We start from the raw sequence: 20,312 nt of genomic DNA, 5'->3' as shown, positions 1-20,312 counted from the left end.
GAGAGTTAGGCCTGTGAGAATAGTTTTGAATGGGTTTCATGAAACTCTCTTTTTCCAATTGAACTTGATGTGAAACTGGACTTGACTGACATGAATATGGAATAGGATTGGTACTTAAATTCAAGTGTGCAGGTGGTGTACTCTCATGTTCATGCAATGGTTCAATAGGTGCAGAATGTATATGAAAGGGAGAGACATCTTGTGAGATAAACAATGACATGGTGGGATCCCAATGACCATTTTCATCAAAATTCTCCCCCTAAAAACTGTCGTCGGAATAGAATAGCTTATTTTTCAAAAAAAAAATGACATCGTGGGAGACGAACCAATGCATAAGGAAGGGATAATAGCATTTGTATATTTTTTGGTTCGGAGAAAACCCAACAAAGACACATTTAAATTCGTTGGGATCAAGTTTACTTTGATTGGGCTGTGTATTATGGACATATGCAGTGCAACCGTATACCTTTGCGGACAATGAATAGAAAAGATCAAATGTTGGGAATTAATCAACAAAAACATTCAAATGAGTTATAAATTTAAGTGTCTTTGAAGGTAGAAAATTTATTAAATAATTATACATAAAATGGCCTCGCCCCAATAAAAAGTTGGAACAAAACTAGTGAACATAAGGGATCGAGCTACTTCCAACAAATGATAGTTTTTTCAATCAGCAAACTCATTTTGCTTAGGTGTGTCAATACAAGAACTTTTGTGGTGTATCCCATTATCCCTCAGATATTGACAAAAATCACAAGAACTTTGGTGGTGTATCACGCAGTTCCTACTTTATTCTCGCTTCACTTCAGCAAACGATTCACTCAGAGTAGGGAATGGCTTCAAACCCAGTAACCTCCCATGCACTTCATCTAAGTCTGGATTCAGGCCATGCAAGAAATCAAATATGCGCTCTTTTTCAAGAATTTTTTTGTACTTCTCCAAATCAGTCGGTGTAGTAACCCGCATTTCTAATTAGTGATTAATGAGTAATTAATCACATGATCATGTTTAGATTAAGTAAAACATGATTAAGTAAATTCCTGTTGGGATAACGGACTTCAGAAATGGATTCAGGACACTCGAAAATAGCCAAGAAGGTCCCAAGGGTTCGGATGGTTCGGAAGCTCCAAACCAAGTCAGGAGGATCCGAACGGGTTCAAAGGATCCGAATTTAGGTTCGGAGGCTCCGAATTGGATCGGAAGCTCCGTCGGTAAGATCGGACGTTCCGATCGGGACCAGGGCACACGTCATTGCTTACGTCAGCAAGGTGACTTCATGGGTGACGTAATATTGAGCGATCGGACGCTCCGAAGGAGGGATCGGAGGTTCCGATTGAGTTCGGACGGTCTGAACCGGGTTCGGAGGCTCCGAACATTGCCTATAAATAGAGGGTCCAAGAATTCAATTTTCTCACACCAACTCCCTCTCTTCTCTATCGATTCCTAAGCCTTCTAACTCAGATCTAGGGAGATCTAGGCGTCCTACGTTGAATCCGGAAGTGGCTTAGTGATCTAGACGTCGTCGCGGAGCTACGGCCTAGTTTTGAGGCTATCTTCAGCAAAGGGATAACGACGGACGCAGGTATAGCTTTGGCATCCTAAAAATATTTAGGAGTATGCAATAGCTTAGTTAAGGCTTTTAGAGCTTAATTGTTGATGCATGGATATTTTCATTGTAGTAGCTAGTAAACTGGACTAGTAGGCTTAGAGTCTAACCAGTGGAGCTAGGTTTGACCAGCAGTGTTAGAGGTACGTAAGTACTGACCGAGATAGCCGGCATGATATATTTGGTTATATGTTGCATGAGTATGTTCTATATCTTTTATCATGTTTTAGCATGTTTTACCGCCTTAGCACATACATGATTTTACGTGTGACTGCATCCGGAGAGATGTGAGTCATTGACAGTCTCCATAGGGAACGATGATCTCATTTTGAACTCGAGTCAGGTATGACAGTTTCCATATGGGACTTGTATCCTGTTTTGGATTCGGGTCAGGATGGGGTTGGCTCAGCCCTGATATGGAATATACGAGTACCCCGCAGAGTAGCTCTCTAGCCAATGCTATATATTCCCGGCACCATGAGCAAGTGTTTTCACTTGAGTTTTAAATCATCTGTGTGCACATATTTGTATTTATATCATTGCTTCGTATTGAGCGTTCTAGCTCATGCCCCTGTGTTTGGGTATTGTGTACCTTGTGGCGGGGCAGGTTTGAGGCTGGACGGTCCAGGCGGCTATCAGCAGGATTAAGCTTTGAAGAGTGCGAGGTTGTAGAGGGTAGGGATTTATTTACCCTGAACCTTCGATTTGGTTGTATAACAGTACTTATACACTTGTGATAGCGTCGGTTGTATTCTGCCGATTGGATTTGTTGTATTTTAATTATCCGCTCTTTACGCTTTAAGCTTTTATTGCGTGCGCTTTTACTATAACTCTGATTAGGTAGTGGATCCGGGTTGGGTCACTAAATTTTTGGTATCAGAGTGACGCATTGCACTGGGAATATCGTAAAGCGGATTAAGTAATTATCTGTTCTTATGTAACAGATGGCAGATTACGACGAGAGTCACGGTAGCGTAGACGACGGTCGTTGGGGCAATCCAGATGATCGTAGACGTCGGGGACAGCCCGAAGAGCGCAGGCGAGTGAGCATGCGTAGATTTAAGTAAGTTAGCCCGAAGCCTTTAACGGGTGGTGAGACAGCTGAAGAGGCGGAGGATTGGATGGAGAGGATGGAGCAGTGCTTCCAGCAGTTCCGTTGCACGGCTGAGGATAGGATGGAGATTCTTGCCTTTATGCTTGAGGGAAGAGCGAGGAAGTGGTGGAGATCTACTTCCGCACCATTCATAATAGCTAGAGGTGCATCTACTTGGGTCGAGTTCCGTACTGCTTATCAGAGATTTTATTTTCCTCCAGCTCTTCGTCAGGCGAAAGCCAGCGAGTTGTTGAGTTTGCGACAGGGGACGATGACGATCGAGGAGTACCAGCAGAAGTTCTTTGATCTGCTACCCTTTTGTCCTCATATTGCTGATAGTTCTATGGCAAAGTTTGATCATTTCCTTCAAGGGTTGAACCCTGATATTCATCGGATGGTTGTTGTGGGCGGAGATGGGACTTACGAGGATTTGGTGGACCGTTGTCGCCAGGCCGAGGACAGTATTCGGAGGAACAGGGGACTTTTCTCTTCTTCTTCCAGGCCAGCGAGCTCTAGTCCTTTGGGTCCAAGAGGACAGTCCTTCAAGAAGCCAGGAGGAACTTCTTCTTCTTCTTCTGGATCTGGTGGAGTGCATCGTTTTGGTGGACAGAGATCGAACCGGTGTATTCAGTGCCGACGCAGACATCCGCCAGGGCAGTGTGGTCGATCGGCCACTGCATGTTTCCAGTGTGGCCAGGAGGGTCACATGAAGAGAGATTGTCCTATGCTGATTGGGGCAGCGAGTGGTTCCGGAGGTTCTCAGGCATCTGTTCAGCCACCTCAGTACCAGCAGCCACCTTTCCAGTAGCAGTATTCGCAGCAGCGCCAGCATCCGCAGCAGTCTCAGAGATAGCCTACTTAGACTCCTTCTCGGGGTCATTCTTCGTTGAGGCCACATACCCAAGGTCAGGTCTTTGCGCTTAACCAGGAGCAGGCAGAGGCTAAAAGTGACCGGATGATTGCAGGTATCTGTAGTTTATGTGGTTTTCCTGCATATGTCTTAATTGATACCGGTGCATTGCATTCTTTTGTCTCAGCATGTTTCGCTAAGAAATATAGATTGCCATTTATTCCTTTAGACGTGTTGCTAGTTGTTTCTACTCCTATGGGGAGCGAGGTTTTAGCCAAGCGTTTAGTTGGGGGTTGTGTTTTGGATTTTGAGGGACATCAGCTTAGTGCTAACCTAATGATTCTAGCGATGGAGGATTTCGATTGCATCATTGGGATAGATCTATTGACTACCTACCGAGCGATAGTGGATTGCTATCAGAGGTTTGTCCAGTTTCGTCCAGAGGATGACGAGTCATGGTATTTCTATGGTGAGGGAGCGCGACCCCCGATGCCAGTGGTTTCAGCTCTGAAGGCCCGACGTGCTTTAGAGTCTGGTGGGGAAGGCTACCTTATCTACGCCATTGACGCATCCTTAGGAGAGCCAGATATCCAAGAGATACCAGTGGTTCTTGACTTTCCAGATGTGTTTCCGGAGGAGATTCCAGGTTTGCCACCAGTAAGGGAAATTGATTTTGGCATTGAGTTAGTGCCAGGGACTACACCGATTTCAAGAACTCCTTACCGATTGGCACCGTCAGAAATGAAAGATCTGGAGAAGCAATTGCAAGATATTCTTGATAAGGGTTATATTAGACCTAGTGTTTCGCCATGGGGAGCCCCAGTACTGTTTTTCAAGAAGAAGGATGGTTCGATGCGGTTGTGTATAGACTACCGTCAGTTGAATCAAGTGACAGTGAAAAATAAGTATCCTCTTCCGCGGATAGATGATCTCTTTGATCAGTTGCAGGGTACTTCTGTCTATTCGAAGATTGATCTTTGGTCTGGATATCATCAGTTGCGAGTTCGACAGGAGGATATTCCTAAGACATCATTTCGTACGCGGTATGGACACTATGAGTTTCTAGTGATGCCGTTTGGTTTGACGAATGCTCCAGCTATTTTTATGGATCTGATGAACAGAGTTTTCCGCGACTTTCTGGATAAGTTCATGGTGGTGTTCATCGATGACATTTTGGTGTATTCTCGCAGCATGGATGAGCATGCCTACCATCTCTATACTGTACTTCAGGTCTTGAGGGAGAGACAGTTGTACGCGAAGCTGAGTAAGTGCGACTTCTGGATTGACCGGGTTGTGTTCCTTGGTCATGTCATTTCTCAAGATGGCGTATCTATTGATCCTAGCAAGACAGAGGCTATTCTAAATTGGTCATGTCCGACTACAGCTTCTGAGATTCGTAGTTTCCTTGGTTTAGCAGGATACTATCGTCGTTTTGTGGAGAATTTCTCTCAGATAGCTAAGCCTTTGACTCAGTTGACGAAGAAAGACGTTTCTTTCGTTTGGTCTGATGCTTGTGAAGACAGTTTTCGTGATTTGAGACGTCGTCTGATGACAGCTCCAGTTCTTGCTTTACCATCTGGATCAGGTGGTTTTGTAGTCTTCACTGATGCTTCTCTCCAGGGTTTGGGTGTGTGTTGACTCAAAATGGCCACGTGATCGCTTATGCCTCCAGACAGGTGAAGACTCATGAGGAGAACTATCCCGTACATGATTTAGAGCTTGCAGCCATTGTCTTTGCTCTTAAGATATGGCGTCACTATTTGTACGGATAACGATTCGAGATCTTCACTGATCATAAGAGTTTGAAGTATCTGTTCACTCAGGCTGAGTTGAACATGCGGCAGCGTCGTTGGATGGATCTGTTGAAGGATTACGATTGTGAGATCAAGTACCATCCAGGTTCTTCAAATCCTGTTGCTGATGCGCTTAGTCGCAAAGTTTATGTGAGTTCCCTTCGTACCAGTTCGGTTACGAAGGCAGTGGAGGAGTGTTGTTCTTTGGGATTTACGTTCCGTCATAAGAAAGAAAAATAAGGGATTCGTGTCTTTTCTGTGCTTGCAGAGCCAGCGCTATATAGACAAATCCGGGAAGCTCAGAATTCTGATCTGAAGACTCAAAAGTTGGCCCGGCTGGCTGAAGGTGATAAAACTTCTGGTTTTCATCTGCAAGGAGACGGTCTTTTGTGTCTTTCTGGTCGAGTTGTGGTACCCAAGGATTCTACTTTGAGAGATGAGATCTTATCGCAAGCTCACCGTAGTCGATTCTCTATACATCAAGGCAGCATGAAGATGTATAAGGATCTTCGCACTCGATTTTGGTGGAAAAGGATGAAGCACAGCGTTTATCAGTTCATATCCCGATGCCTTGTGTGTCAGCAGGTCAAGGCAGAGTTTAGACGACCCGGATGGTTACTTCACAGCTTAGAGATTCCTGAATGGAAGTGGGAGCATGTGACGATGGACTTTGTCACCCACTTGCCTATGTCTTCCAGGAATTGTGATGCTCTTTGGGTTGTCGTGGATCGGTTGTCGAAATCAGCGCATTTTCTTCCCTATAACCGCGATTACACCTTTGATAGGATGGCACAATTGTATGTGTGGGAGATTGTTCGATTTCATGGGATTCCGTTGAGCATTGTCAGCGATAGAGATCCGAGATTCACCTCGAGATTTTGGGGTAGTTTCCAGCGAGCCCTTGGTACTACTTTGAGCTTGAGTACGACTTATCATCCAGAGAGGGACGGACAGTCAGAGCGTACTATTCGCACTCTAGAGGATATGCTTCGCGCGGCGGTGATGGATTTTGGTCCAGCATGGCATGATCATTTACCTTTGGTAGAGTTCGCCTACAACAATAGTTACCATCGCAGCATTGGCATGGCACCATTTGAGGCTCTTTATGGACGCCGTTGTCGTACACCTTTGTTTTGGGACGAGGTTGGCGAGCGTCAGGTTGAGGGTCCTCAGATGATTCAATAGATGATTGATGCAGTAGAGTTGATCCGACGCAAGGTTAAGGCAGCCCAGGATTGACAGGCTAGCAATGCGAACACTCACCGCAGACCACTTCATTTTGAGGTAGGAGAGTATGTTTTCTTGCGTGTGTCACCTTTCCGGAAGGTGATGAGGTTTGGTCGCAAGGGTAAGCTGACACCTAGATTCATTGGTCCTTTCGAGATTCTTGAGAAGGTTCGAGATGTTGCTTACCGTTTGGCCTTGCCACCCGATCTTTCGGAGATCCACGATGTGTTCCACGTGTCCTTGTTGAGTCAGTATGTGGCGGACGAGTCACATATTTTGCATCCGACCGAGGTAAAGGTAGACCGGGATCTATCATATGTGGAGAAACCCCTACGGATTCTTGATAGGAAGGACAAGGTACTTCGTAACAAGCATACCATTAGTTATGGTATAGTGGCAACGCAGAGGGACAGAGGAAGCTACTTGGGAGTTGGAGAGTCGGATGTTAGCCGAGCACCCCAAGTTATTTTGAGATTTTGTACTTCTTTGTATCAAATTTGTACTTGTTTAGTTGTAATAAAGAAAATTTGGTTGGCTATTTATGTTTTCCTCTAAGACTTAAATTTCTAGGACGAAATTTCTTAAGTGGGGGAGAATGTAGTAACCCGCATTTCTAATTAGTGATTAATGAGTAATTAATCACATGATCATGTTTAGATTAAGTAAAACATGATTAAGTAAATTCCTGTTGGGATAACGGACTTCATAAATGGATTCAGGACACTCGGAAATATCCGGGAAAGTCCCAAGGGTTCGGATGGTTCGGAAGCTCCGAACCAAGTCAGGAGGCTCCGAACGGGTTCGGAGGATCCGAACTCAGGATTGGAGGCTTCGAAGTGGATCGAAAGCTCCGTCGGTAAGATCGGACGTTCTGATCGGGACCAGGGCATATGTCATTGCTTACGTCAGCAAGGTGACATCATGGCTGACATAATATTGAGCGATCGGATGCTCCGAAGGAGGGATCGGAGGTTCCGATTGAGTTCGGACGATCCGAACCAGGTTCGGAGGCTCCGAACGTTGCTTAAAAATAGAGGGTCCGAGAATTCATTTTTCTCACACCAATTCCCTCTCTTCTCTCTCGATTCCTAAGCCTTCTAACTCAGATCTAGGGAGATCTAGGCGTCCTACGTTGAATCCGGAAGTGGCTTAGTGATCTAGACGTCGTCGCGGAGCTACAGCCTAGTTTTGAGGCTATCTTCAGCAAAGGGCTAACGACGGACGCAGGTATATCTTTAGCATCCTAAAAAAATTTAGGAGTATGCAATAGCTTAGTTAAGGCTTTTAGAGCTTAATTATTGATGCATGGATATTTGCATTGTAGTAGCTAGTAGACTGGACTAGTAGGCTTGGAGTCTAGACCAGTGGAGCTAGGTTTGACCAGCAGTGTTAGAGGTACGTAAGTACTGACCGAGATAGCCGGCATGATATATTTGCTTATATGTTGCATGAGTATGTGCTATATGTTTTATCATGTTTTAGCATGTTTTACCGCCTTAGCACATACATGATTTTACGTGTGACTGCATCCAGAGAGATGTGAGTCATTGACAGTCTCCATAGGGAACGATGATCTCATTTTGGACTCGAGTCAGGTATGACAGTTTCCATATGGAACTTGTATCCTGTTTTGGATTTAGGTCAGGATGGGGTTGGCTCAGCCCTGATATGGAATATACGAGTACCCCGCGGAGTAGCTCTCTAGCCGGTGCTGTATATTCCCGGTGCCATGAGCAAGTGTTTTCACTTGAGTTTTAAATCATCTGTGTGCACATATTTGTATTTATATCATTGCTTCGTATTGAGCGTTCTAGCTCACGCCCCTATGTTTGGGTATTGTGTACCTTGTGGCGGGGCAGGTTTGAGGCTGGACGGTCCAGGCGGCTCTCAGCAGGATTGAGCTTTGGAGAGTGCGAGGTTGTAGAGGGTAGGGATTTATTTACCCTGAACCTTCGATTTGGTTGTATAACAGTACTTATACACTTTTGATAGCGCCGGTTGTATTCTGCCGATTGGATTTGTTGTATTTTAATTATCCTCTCTTTACGCTTTAAGCTTTTATTGCGTGCGCTTTTACTATAACTCTGATTAGGTAGTGGATCCGGGTTGGGTCACTACAGTCGGACATTCTCATCCACTTTCATAAAAGAGATAAATTTCTTGCCACAATTCCATGAGGAAATTGTAATATTCAGTAACAGTGAGACCACCTTGTTTGGTGTTACGAATTTTGGAGCGATTCTCGAAACATTGAGATGCATTTTCGAGATTGGAATTAATTTCCTAGACTGCATCCTAGATCTCCATAGTAGTCTAGTAAAAAAGATATGTTCTAACAATTCTTGGTTCTATAGAGTTGATGAGTCACTCCATGAAAATCAAATTCTCAGTCTCCCAAGTGATATAACCAGATGTGGTCTTTTCAGGGGCTTTAATGGCCCCAGTCAAGTAGCCAATTTTACCTCTTCCCTTTATGACAAGTATCATTGACTGAAAACATTCTCGAAAATTTATGTCATTGAGTTTGTGCTGAGTAATTTTTAGAGACTAGTTGTCAAACGAGGGAATAAAAGAGGAATTGGATATGGGTGCTAGGATTTCCACAGTGTAGTCTTATTTGGAGTTCATTTTGTGAATAGTGAAATAGACACAAGTAAACAAAGATAAGGTGCAAGTATCTCACTTTCTCTGATACCATGAAACAAGAATTGGAAAGAAAAATTTCTTGCTTATTTTCTTATCATTGATAATACACAATGTATACATTCTTGTCCACATACAATTTTTTTTTATGAAAGTCCACATAAAATTTAAGGAAGACTAATCTTGAAAATCCCTAATTGATCTTAGTCAAATCCTACTCTATCTTTATAATTATGTTGTGGATATTTTCCTATAATTTCTAAGGAAAAAATATACACCATGATATATTTTCAATAATCTCCAACAATTATCAATATAAAAAAATATTGTGTTACTTCAAGAACATCAACATAAAATTAAAATTTGTGCATCTTCGGGAGCATCAATATGAACATAAAATTTGTGCTACTTCGAAAGCATCAAAATTAAATCTAAATATTGTGCTACTTCAGGAGAATTAATATAAAACTTAAATTATAAACATAAGATAATATTTGTGTTATTTCAAGAATATTAATATGAAATCTACATATTGTGCTTCATCGAAAGCATCCATACAAAGACAATGAATGAAATTTATTTATGAGTTCCACCTTGAAGAGCACTCGTGCTGATAATATGTTACAAATTTATTAGAGAATGGGATCAATGAGAGAAGAGAATGAACGAGAAAATAGAAGTTTATATCATTACAACTAAACACCTCTATTTATAATGTAGATAGATTAGTGTATAAAAAAATACAATCAAATCAATCACCTAAATATCATTAATATATAAAAATTTGAAATATATATTGATATTTTTTAAAAAAAAAAATTGCCAAATTATTCTTAAACTGTGTGTTAGTTTACTAGAAAAATATATAATGCCACTATGACATTCTAATTTTTTACTTGAGAAAAATTGTAAAACATATAGAAGATATCCAAGGAAATTTGTTACGAGCCCGACTAAGAAAGGCATCATGAGGATATATCATTGTATGAAGAAAGAAATGACAACAATGAAAAAAAAAACCAGCCTAGGAAGAAAGGCTCATTGCCAACCACAGGAGCTCATGTACTTCTGATGTGCCCAATGGAAACATAGATATTTGGACACAACAATTCTCTATTCTTGGTGCATCCTTCAAGGCTCTAGGCACAAAAATGGACTTGAAGATGGAATTCAGATGGTTAGCCAAGAGTGTGCTGGCCAAAGCTGGAACTTTTGAGAAGATTACTCTAGAGAAACTTCAAGACATGGTCTTAATCGCCTCCAAAATTAACATCAACTGGCCAGATATTATGTTCCATATATTTTCTGAGATACTGCGAGGAAAGCATCAGTCTCAAGGCTTTGCTATTCAAATTTGCTACCTATTGAAACTGTTGAATGCTACGGTGGTTATGGATGAACCATTAGCTCATGCCAAAGTGATGAATGAGGCATTCATCACAAGTTTCATCAAGAAAAATACTCTGACTCCTGAAGAAATACTTCAAATTAAAATTGAAGAAGGAGAACAACAGGTTGCACAGTCCAAAATTTCGACTGGACAGTCAAAGATCATCAAAAATAAGCAAGGATCAGTCAAGAGAAAACTGGACATGATTGTATCCGATGAAGAGGAAAATACAGAGAACACCCCTCTTATTAGTGTTTTCTCCAAGAAAAAGTGTAATGACTCACATCCTTCCACCGCATCTCTCCCCAGCCTATAGCATGGGCTCAGACCGCATGGTTCGACGGGCATCACACCTCATGGCCTCCCCACTCCTGGCAGTGGGTTTTTGCCCTCCCCAGGGATAGAACCTTGCACCTCCAGGCTTAAGTACAAGTTCTTATCATCTATGGTACCAATTGACCTTGCACCCCCAGGCGAGTAGCTCAATTGGTACCAGGGATGATAAGAACTTTTACTTAAGCCTGGAGGTGCAAGGTCAATTGGTACCAGAGATGATAAGAACTTGTACTTAAGCCTGGAGGTGCAAGGAGCTCAATTGGTATCAGGGATGATAAGAACTTGTACTTAAGCCTGGAGGTGCAAGGTTTTATCCCCGTGGAAGGAAAAAACCCACTGCCAGGAGTGGAGAGGTCATGAGGTGCGATGCCCGTCGAACTGCTATAGGCTAGGGAGGGATGCGGTGGAAGGACGTGGGTTGTTACAAAAATACTCCAAAGAAAACTGCTGCAATTTCTGATGTTATTAACAAAGCTACAGTATTTGATTCTCAAATGCCAACTGGTGTTGAACCAGTCCGAAAAAAGATACAAGTCAAAAAGCTTAAGTTGATTAAGCATATAAATGAGCCTATTAGAATTGCTCCTATTCCTTCCGATACAATTTTAACAGGAATTAGGATTGTTAAAAAGAATATTGATGTTATGGACTCTGGACTGCCTAAACTTAAAGGCAAAGGCAAAGAGAAGGCTGAGGTCAGCTGTAAGATCCCAAAAATATTAAGTTATTAATTTTCGGAATTAGAGATTTAAATTTTGAATTGGAAAATAATTAATTTGAGAATTTGCGGGATTGAGATTTAAATTCCGGGATTCTTAAATTAAAATATTTATATATTTAAATTAAAGATTTATGGGATTTAATATTTATATTCCAAGTTCTAGAAATCAGAAGGATTGAATTAAAATAAGGCTCGAGGACCAATTTGAAAATAGTGAAAAATTGAGGGGCCAAAGTGCAATTATGTGACTTGAGTGGAGGACACTTGTTGCATAGATGAATATCAATGTGGGTATGTGTGTATATCTGAATCAGAAATTTTCATCTACAGCAAGAAGCGAGAACTTCATCTTATCTTTCAAATTTGATTTTCAAAATTTGATTGCTCAAGATCTGTCCGTCCGATTCAAAATCCGAGCTTAGTTCTATGATCCTTGCAAGAAGAGATATCTTTTGATGCAAGTATTATCTTGATCCAGCATATTTCTAAATTTGGATATGTGGAAGAAATCATAATTGATCTTGGTTATGTAACCTAGTGCTTCTAAGTGGTGTTATATCAAAACCGGATCGAAGAACGGATGTCGTTTGAATTGTTATGATTTTTTCCAGTCAATATTTCGAAATTGATGTTTCTGGTTATGTTGGTTTATGATGTTAATATGCTGATATGAGTGTGTATGAGCTTGTGTGGGTTACTAGGATTGAATATATTTGAGTTTTGGTTGCCGATTTATAATCGTTACGCCGCCGATTTGAAAATAGCTAGCCTTGTGATATTTTGATTGAGCTGGGAATTGTTTGAGTTGAGTTTGATTTTATGGCTCGTGATTCTTCATTTTCAGATTGTTAAGAAAGCTATTCAAACTCAAGAATCCAGCTTCGAATCGGAAAATACTTGATCAAGGTTGGTGAGTTTTACCTTTGAGGATTGGCTTGTGTTGTGCAGAATTGTGGTAGAGCTTGTATCTTTTGTAGCTTGTGGATTTATCTAGCTCTTTTTCCGTATAAGGAATGATACAACGATGATCAAGTTGGGGATGGTTTGTCGAGACGAGTTCGCTTTCTCGATTCCCTTAAATCACACAATTTTTCTATCTTATATGTTTATATAGTTTATATGCATTGCTTGAGTTTTATAGCATGCTTGTTAGGCTTTGTAGGAGGTGATTGTGTATTATGTTATCTCGTTGTGCCTTTTGAGCCTAACCTTTCTTCTAGCCTTGCCATGATATTGTCGATGAGTTATTAGCTTCGATATCAAGTATCAGTGATGAGTTTATAGCATTGATACTTAGACTTCAGTTATAGCATCAGTGATGAGTTTTATCCTGATGATGAGTTGATGCGTTTTAGCATCGTAACCGTTGTGGCTTATTGAGCCTTGATCTTTGATAGCCCTTGCCATTTGCCTTGCATTTTTGTAGTTGTTAATTTATACTTGAAATGCATGAATCTTGCCATCCATGTTTCATTATATGTTTCCGTTGTTTCATGCTAAGTTTTTTACTTACCGGTTTGTTCAGTTGTTGCTTTGTTTTTGTGTGTGCATTGAAACAGGTGATTCAAGGCCAAGTCATAGGAGGCCATGAGCATGGGAAAGAGTCTAGAAGTGGTATTCCGGGTTGAGTTGTAGCATGTGGTCTAAACTTACTTTGAAACATGTTGAGTTTGTATTGTATAGTCTTGGCATAATCTAGAGTTGTAAAGATTATGTATTGTGGAATGTTAGTACATGGTTTTGGGTAAGTTTGTAAGATATTATGAGTGTTTCATCTTGGTTTTATGAGGTTGACATCTTTGTATATCAGTTTATGTTCAATTTAGCAGAAAAAAGTTGATCAGCACAATTCCCGCTCGAGCTGCTGATTTTTACAGATCGAGCGAGCATTTTTTTTTCTCGCTAGATTGGCAATAAATTGCAAATCGAGCGAGATACTATTCACGTTTTTTATTAAAAAAAATTATTTCTTTTGGAGACGTGTTTTTGCGTCGTCGAATGTATTGTTTTGAGTCGCCAAATGTGCTGAAGTTTTCTTTTTATGTATTTCGCACCCTGGGTCCCACATCAGCCCAGTAAAAACTTCTGCAATTCAAACAGTCATTGATCTTATTGTCTCATTGGTAGACAGAGTTTGTTGGAAAACGGTGATCAGATCAATCAGAATTGATACCCGGTGCAGCGGAAGTTTTAAAATTTTATATGGAACGATTCCATAATGGGTATCAAAACTTTACGATTAAATTGTGCGTGTAAAAATTATATAACAATTAAATTTTTACCTTAAATCTCGAAACGAGATTATGGACACCAACAGATAACTCTGCTCTTGTTGTATATCCTAGGAACTGATGGACGAACAATTCTTCAATCAGGTCCACGAACAGAAGTTTAATCCCTCTGATAGATTGCACTAGAAAAGTTATCAGAAGTTTCTACGAAGAGAATTAACAAATTTGATCCGTTAAACCAGACTGCAAATTCAAAATTCACATGCTGGAATTTTTCGAGCAGAGAGAGGAGAAAGGGGGCGGCCACTTTAAAAAAAACACAGCTAGGGTTTTCGAAAATTGTGACCTCTGTTGTGTAATTTCTGTACAGCAATAACTTATTTATAATGTGGGCTGCTAACAGCTTAGGGCCCATTAGTCATAAGTTCAATCCTGACAAGCAAAGCCCGCATGTTCAAAAATTAATATAAAATTCATCGTGACTCAGATTGATAAACCAATTTCATCAATGTGCACAGAAACCATTTCTGCATCTTTTAAAGTCAAGATAAATTTTCTGAATCCGAATTCAATGGTTTCCAAAAATGTCCATCACTATGTCATTTTAGGAAATCTTACTCCCTCTACTCTTAAATAAGAAGTCCCACTTCTTTATTCACTAAATTTAACTCTTTTAATTTAATTATCTCAACGGGGATTAAAAATCCATTACTTGTGTGACCCTCAATGGTTCAGGGATACAGCTAGCCGTGGGCTCACAACTCGTTGTGACTCGGAACAACAATTTCCGACTTGCCCATCGAATCATGGTAAGAGCGCCTAGCAACATCGCCCCATGATTCCCTAGGTATCACTGATAGTGCCTGCAAGAACCAATAGATTTTGGTTAGCGTACAGTACGATCCCTTCATCCATATATCCCGATCGAATCAACAACCATTGGTAAATCGAGAGTCGTTCGAGATTCGATAACTATGCAATACATCTTGAAGATCAAATAGTGAGATCGCATGTGCTACTAAGAAACCATTTCTTAAAACACATCATATACTCTGGCCAGAGATTTGTCACACTAATATCTCCTCAGATTGCATAGGATATCCACAATAGCAAGTATGTGGTGAATCCTTGACAACAAAGCATCGACTCCTATATGTGTCGTAACTGTACCCAATCCCGACACCTGATGACCCCAATAGAGTCGATAAATGAGTCAAAGTACAGTACTAGCATATAGAGTCTCAATGATGTCTCAAGTAGTAAGGACTAATGGTGTACAACCAAAACCGCAAACTTTATCCACTCGATAAGTGATAACCACTTGGAAAGTCCGGATAGGGTAGTTCTTCAATCAGTTCCTGGGATATACAACAAGAGCAGAGTTATCTTTTGGTGTCCATAATCTCGTTTCGAGATTTAAGGTAAAAATTTAATTGTTATTTAATTTTTACACGCACAATTTAATCGTAAAGTTTTGATACCCATTATGGAATCGTTTCATATAAAATTTTAAAACTTCCGCTACACCGGGTATCAATTTTGATTAATCTGATCACCGTTTTCCAACAGAGTTTTGGAAAAGAGAATGACTCTCTTTGATGAATGGATGAAAAACAGGAATGTTACTAATTATTCGACCATTATTGAAGAAAAGTCACTGTGGCGGCTTGCCAAGTTGGAAGATTTGCTGCTCAAATGGGCAGAAACACGGACAGTGGCTGAGGCTATTCTCCGACGCAACTTCATTCATAAATAACCTCGAGCAAGCCTCCTTCGCCTGAGGATTCGAAGAAAAAAGGAAAATTTTGTGCCTACAGCTCCAACTACTAAAGATGACTCTGCAGTAATTTCTCAACTGAAAATGAATGCTCATCATATCTCCATGATCATCCAGCTGATGCGAAATGACTTCAACCTACCAAATCTCATGCTCGGAGAACATCTTGCAGCTGTACATGATGAAGGTGAAATAATGATGAAGGAAAATGAGGAAGGAATTTATGAATCCGATGAAGCCTGACCGCTTAATTCGGTATTTACTAGCAAGTGCACTAGGTCAAGTAATAGTAAGTGGACAGAGAGTCCAAGTATCGATCCCACAGGGACTGTAGTCAATTATTAAGAATTAACTTAATCTAGACAAAATAATAAAAGGATTAAGATGATTTAAAAAAAATAAAGTTACTAAAAAGAAATAATAATTAAAATAGCTAAAAGGTGAATTTAATTAAAATGAGACAACCAAGACACACGCAGGTACCGAACAAATCATGTAACATGTAGCCGACTCAGGACTCAGATTTAATCTTAGATTACGGGAATTCTCCTAACTTGTTCAAAGGTCTATTTCTAGAACAATCAAACATATTCAAATATTTACGGATTAATATTTCGTAATTCTAATCAAATTTGAATGCATTAAATATTTGTGAAAATTCAGTTTTCATCTAAACCGCACACTGAAACCAAATTCTATTTCTAGTTGGTTTTACCATGTGTTGATTATTAAAGTGATCAAAATCAATTTCTCCTCTGTCGACTTATAACCGATTAACATGCAAGAAAACAGTTGATCAGGCTATTCACAAGATAAATATGAATCTAACAATCAATAAAATAAAATCAAGTCTGAAAAATCTCAAACAAACATCCAAGTTTTCTACATGAATTTGTTCGGCCCAATCACGTCGTCCTGGTTGAAGAAAATTTACTCAATAATTGAAAACAATTATTCAAAAATAAAAGAAGAAGAAAAAAAAAAAGAAAAATCTTCTCTCCCAAGCCTTGTAGCCGCCTCCCTTGTGTTTTCTGTGTTCTGAAACCATTCATCTGATGATAGAAAGCCTATTTATACGCCCCAAATCTTTAAAAGATTGCATCCTTCGCGAATAAGAGTTTCTAAAAATAAAAAGTTTGCACGCCGTCTCGCTTGAGCGGGATCAAGGTGCGCTCGAGCGAGAGATATTCTGTATATTTTTTTTCTGTCCGTAAGTCTCGCTCGAGCGGACTCAAGGCTCGCTCGAGCGGGCATTTTTCTGCCTCAAAACTCAAAAATTTCGGGTCATGGGTCCGTGCCTGTGTTTTTCCAGCGCGCGGTTTTCTTAAAAATTTCATATCTCAAGTTCTAGCTGTCGGATCGATCTGAAATTTGGACAGCTGCTTCAAAACATCTTGAACGTTATTTTGAACAATAAAGATTGGATTTGGATATATTTAAAATTAAAATTGAATTTTTGACAAAGGCTGCTTGGTAATTCATTCTTCAAAAATTTATTTTCTTACAAAATTAACCCGGAGAGTGAAATACACACACATGCACTAAAACACATAAAAACACATAAAAACAATATGAATGCACACAAAATAGATATAAAAATATCACGAAATAATGCATACAAAATGCACTCATCAACACCCCATACTTAACTCTTGCTCGCCCTCGAACAAAGAAATGCAAAAACAATATGAAAACAACGACATAAGTAAGAATGAATCATGAACAACATAGCCTCCGACAAGTTTCAACTTCAACATCTAAAAACAACTAATACTTTTGATTGTCCACAATACACTGTCAGTTTAATGTAAATGTGTGTGTGTGCCATGTCATTCCAGTTTCGTGCAACTTCAAAAGAATCTGTCCTAAGAATGCTTAGTGACCTATAAAAATTCAGTGCAAGTGTCACAATCCAGCACTCTTTCATCCCAACAATCCCAAACAAAAAACATGCAATTCCTTGAGATTAATTACTCACCGCCAGATATTGCATCCGGTTTATTTTTTAAGCCCCAATAATTACCCGCAAACTTAGCTATAACTAAGATTGGATTCGAATTTCAATCTCCTCGTCTATAGCCAGGATGGAGCGACAATCCCATTTAACCCACAAACTTAATCGTGGAAAATTAATTAGGATTTCAATCATTTTTCAAACCCGAATGGAATTGTTATTTTAAAATTTCAAATTTTTAACCCCATAGAATCCGCATACTTAGTCAAGAATAAGGGATTAGGATTTCAATCCCCTACTCGTAACCAGGATGGAGTTAACTTAAAAAAAATTCAAAGAATTTTGGTAAAAATTTCTAGGTACGCCCAAGATCATACATGCAATGCCAGACAATTATCAAGAATCCAAAGACATTATCATGATCAACAAACACCTATTGTCGTGCAATGGTCAAAAAAACACGAACTATATCAATTACTTCGCTACACTACACCAGTCTAACATGTGTGTTTAAAAGGATTCACAATTCAACCAACAGATTCTCATGTTCAATCAAAAGCAATATTTTCTCAAAAACAAATTTTTTTTTCAACTCTATCATCATCGGCCAACATTCATCATTCTACTTATTCACACAACACAAGCACAAAACATTATGAGTGATATGTCGACATTTTCTTATGTTTACTTGGATTAAATTGTGAGGATTAGGTGCGTTTTGATTGATTAAATTCATTTTATAGTTCCTAATCATTGTATGTGATTTTATGAAGGTAAAAAGAATAAATGGAGCAAAGGATGGAAGAAAAAGGCACAAAAATAAAGATTTTGGAGTAGGAGAAGAGCCGCAATAATGAATTACGGAGTAGCAATGGTCAAAAATAAATTTTAATGTTAGAAACAACGAAATCCGATCGTCACCATTCGCATTAAATTTCAAGATGTTTTGAAGTTGTTGTCCAAATTTCGGATCGATCTAATGGCTAAAACTTTAAAAATGAATTTTTTAAAAACGCTGCGCGCTGTACAGAAACTTGCTCACTCGATCCATAATGTTTTACCGATCGAGCAAGATCTGGGCTGGAAAAATATTTTTTTGGACAGAAAGTTGCTCGCTCGATCCGCAACATTTAACCGATCGAGCGAGGCATCGCACAGACTCAGAAATAGGAATTTTCGGGAATTAAAATCCTTGAATTTTTGGGCTTTATTTCGTGGGCTTTCCAAGCCATATAAATAGAAGATAAAACATCAGATGAGGGGATTTTTGGATGGCAAAAGACGTGAGAAGACATCTGGAGGCTAGGTTTTATCTTCCTTGTTCTTAGATTCAATCTCTTCTTCAATTTTTCTAAGTTTTAATCTTTGGTAGAGGAAGACAAACCCTTTGAAGTTTATTCATCTTGTGAGATTTAGATTTTCATTATTTGATTTTTATTTGAGTATCAAAAGTTGTTTTGGATTATTTCATGCTTGTATGTGAGATTTTGGATTGATCACCCTAGGATTTTGCTATACAATCTACTGCTAAATTAGATTTCAAATTCGTAATTCTTTGAATCTTCTAATTTGTGAAGCAACTGCGATTAATAATTTTTCTCTTGTGAATTTGTTAATTCGTAGGAACATCTTTTGACTAGATTAAATACAACCGCTTGTGCTTGTGTTGTTTAGCTTCATTAATCTCACTAATTTAAATGCTACCTTAGATTTAAATCTTGATCGCTTGTATATTTGTTGATTTATTGGTAAGGGTTAATTTAGAACTTTTGTGTCTAATTAACTAAAATTAAGGTGAAATAGGAATTAAATTTCCAATGGTGAATATTCAATGAGAATTAATTATTTTTAGGGAATCTATGATCGAGTGAATAACTTCAAGGGTGTAGTCGATCGATACCAAGGCTTGTTTTAATTGATTAATTCGTTATATTTTTAATTCTTGCATGCTAGTTGGTAAAATTTATTTAATTTGCTTTTAATTATTAGTAGTTAATTCCAAAATCTCAAAATCCCCTTTTCATTTATTTTCAGTATTTTTAAGAACACAATAAATTGCACCTTCTTCGTGGGAATGATCCCTACTCTCGCTACTACATATTTATTTGTTTGAGTTGAGTTGGGTTAATTTGGGCGCGATACGACTAAGCATTATCAAATTTTGGCGTCGTTGCCGGGGAAGGCGTTTAATTTATTTGTGTTTTTGTTTTCTATTTTATTTACCATTTTCTGATCTGTTTTTGCAAAAATTCTTATGGCGTAATACTTCGAGATGTCAAATCGAAAAGTATTCACAAGTTTTATCCAGCAACACGGAGAGCCATTTTACGCAGCATGGGAGAGATTCAAGGATTTCGCAACCATCTTCCGGTATCATGATTTTTCTAACTTTTCTATCCTTACATTTTTTCTTGAGGGTTTGGATGCAGTGACAAGAAGATGGGTAATTGATGGAGCTTTCATAACCGGTACTCCACTATTTTTCCGAGATGATGATAGTATGATACACCTGTCGGATGATATGGCAGAATTTGACTATTACCGATATTGGGATCTTACACCACATGTATGGAGCCACCAATACCCATGGGATACTCAATACCCATATTTTACAGACCAACCATTCGAGCTTCAAAAGGAGGAGGGAAGTTGTTCTCAATTGACTTTACATTCGCTAGAGGAGATAATGAG

At 39.3% G+C, this 20,312-nt stretch overlaps 1 non-coding gene across 1 annotated transcript; it reads right to left on the bottom strand.

Moving 5' to 3' along the window:
• Window positions 1–19,898: 19,898 nt before the first annotated feature.
• On the bottom strand, window positions 19,899–20,003 carry LOC140870078 (small nucleolar RNA R71). The gene has a single exon (XR_012147059.1). It is a non-coding gene; the product is annotated as a small nucleolar RNA R71 (small nucleolar RNA).
• Between the last annotated feature and the right edge of the window lie 309 nt (window positions 20,004–20,312).

The sequence above is a fragment of the Henckelia pumila genome, chromosome 4, assembly GCF_033568475.1.
Source record: "Henckelia pumila isolate YLH828 chromosome 4, ASM3356847v2, whole genome shotgun sequence".
NCBI lineage: Eukaryota > Viridiplantae > Streptophyta > Magnoliopsida > Lamiales > Gesneriaceae > Henckelia > Henckelia pumila.
The sequence above is the reverse complement of the archived record's forward strand: the minus strand, read 5'-3'. Positions and strand labels throughout refer to the sequence as shown.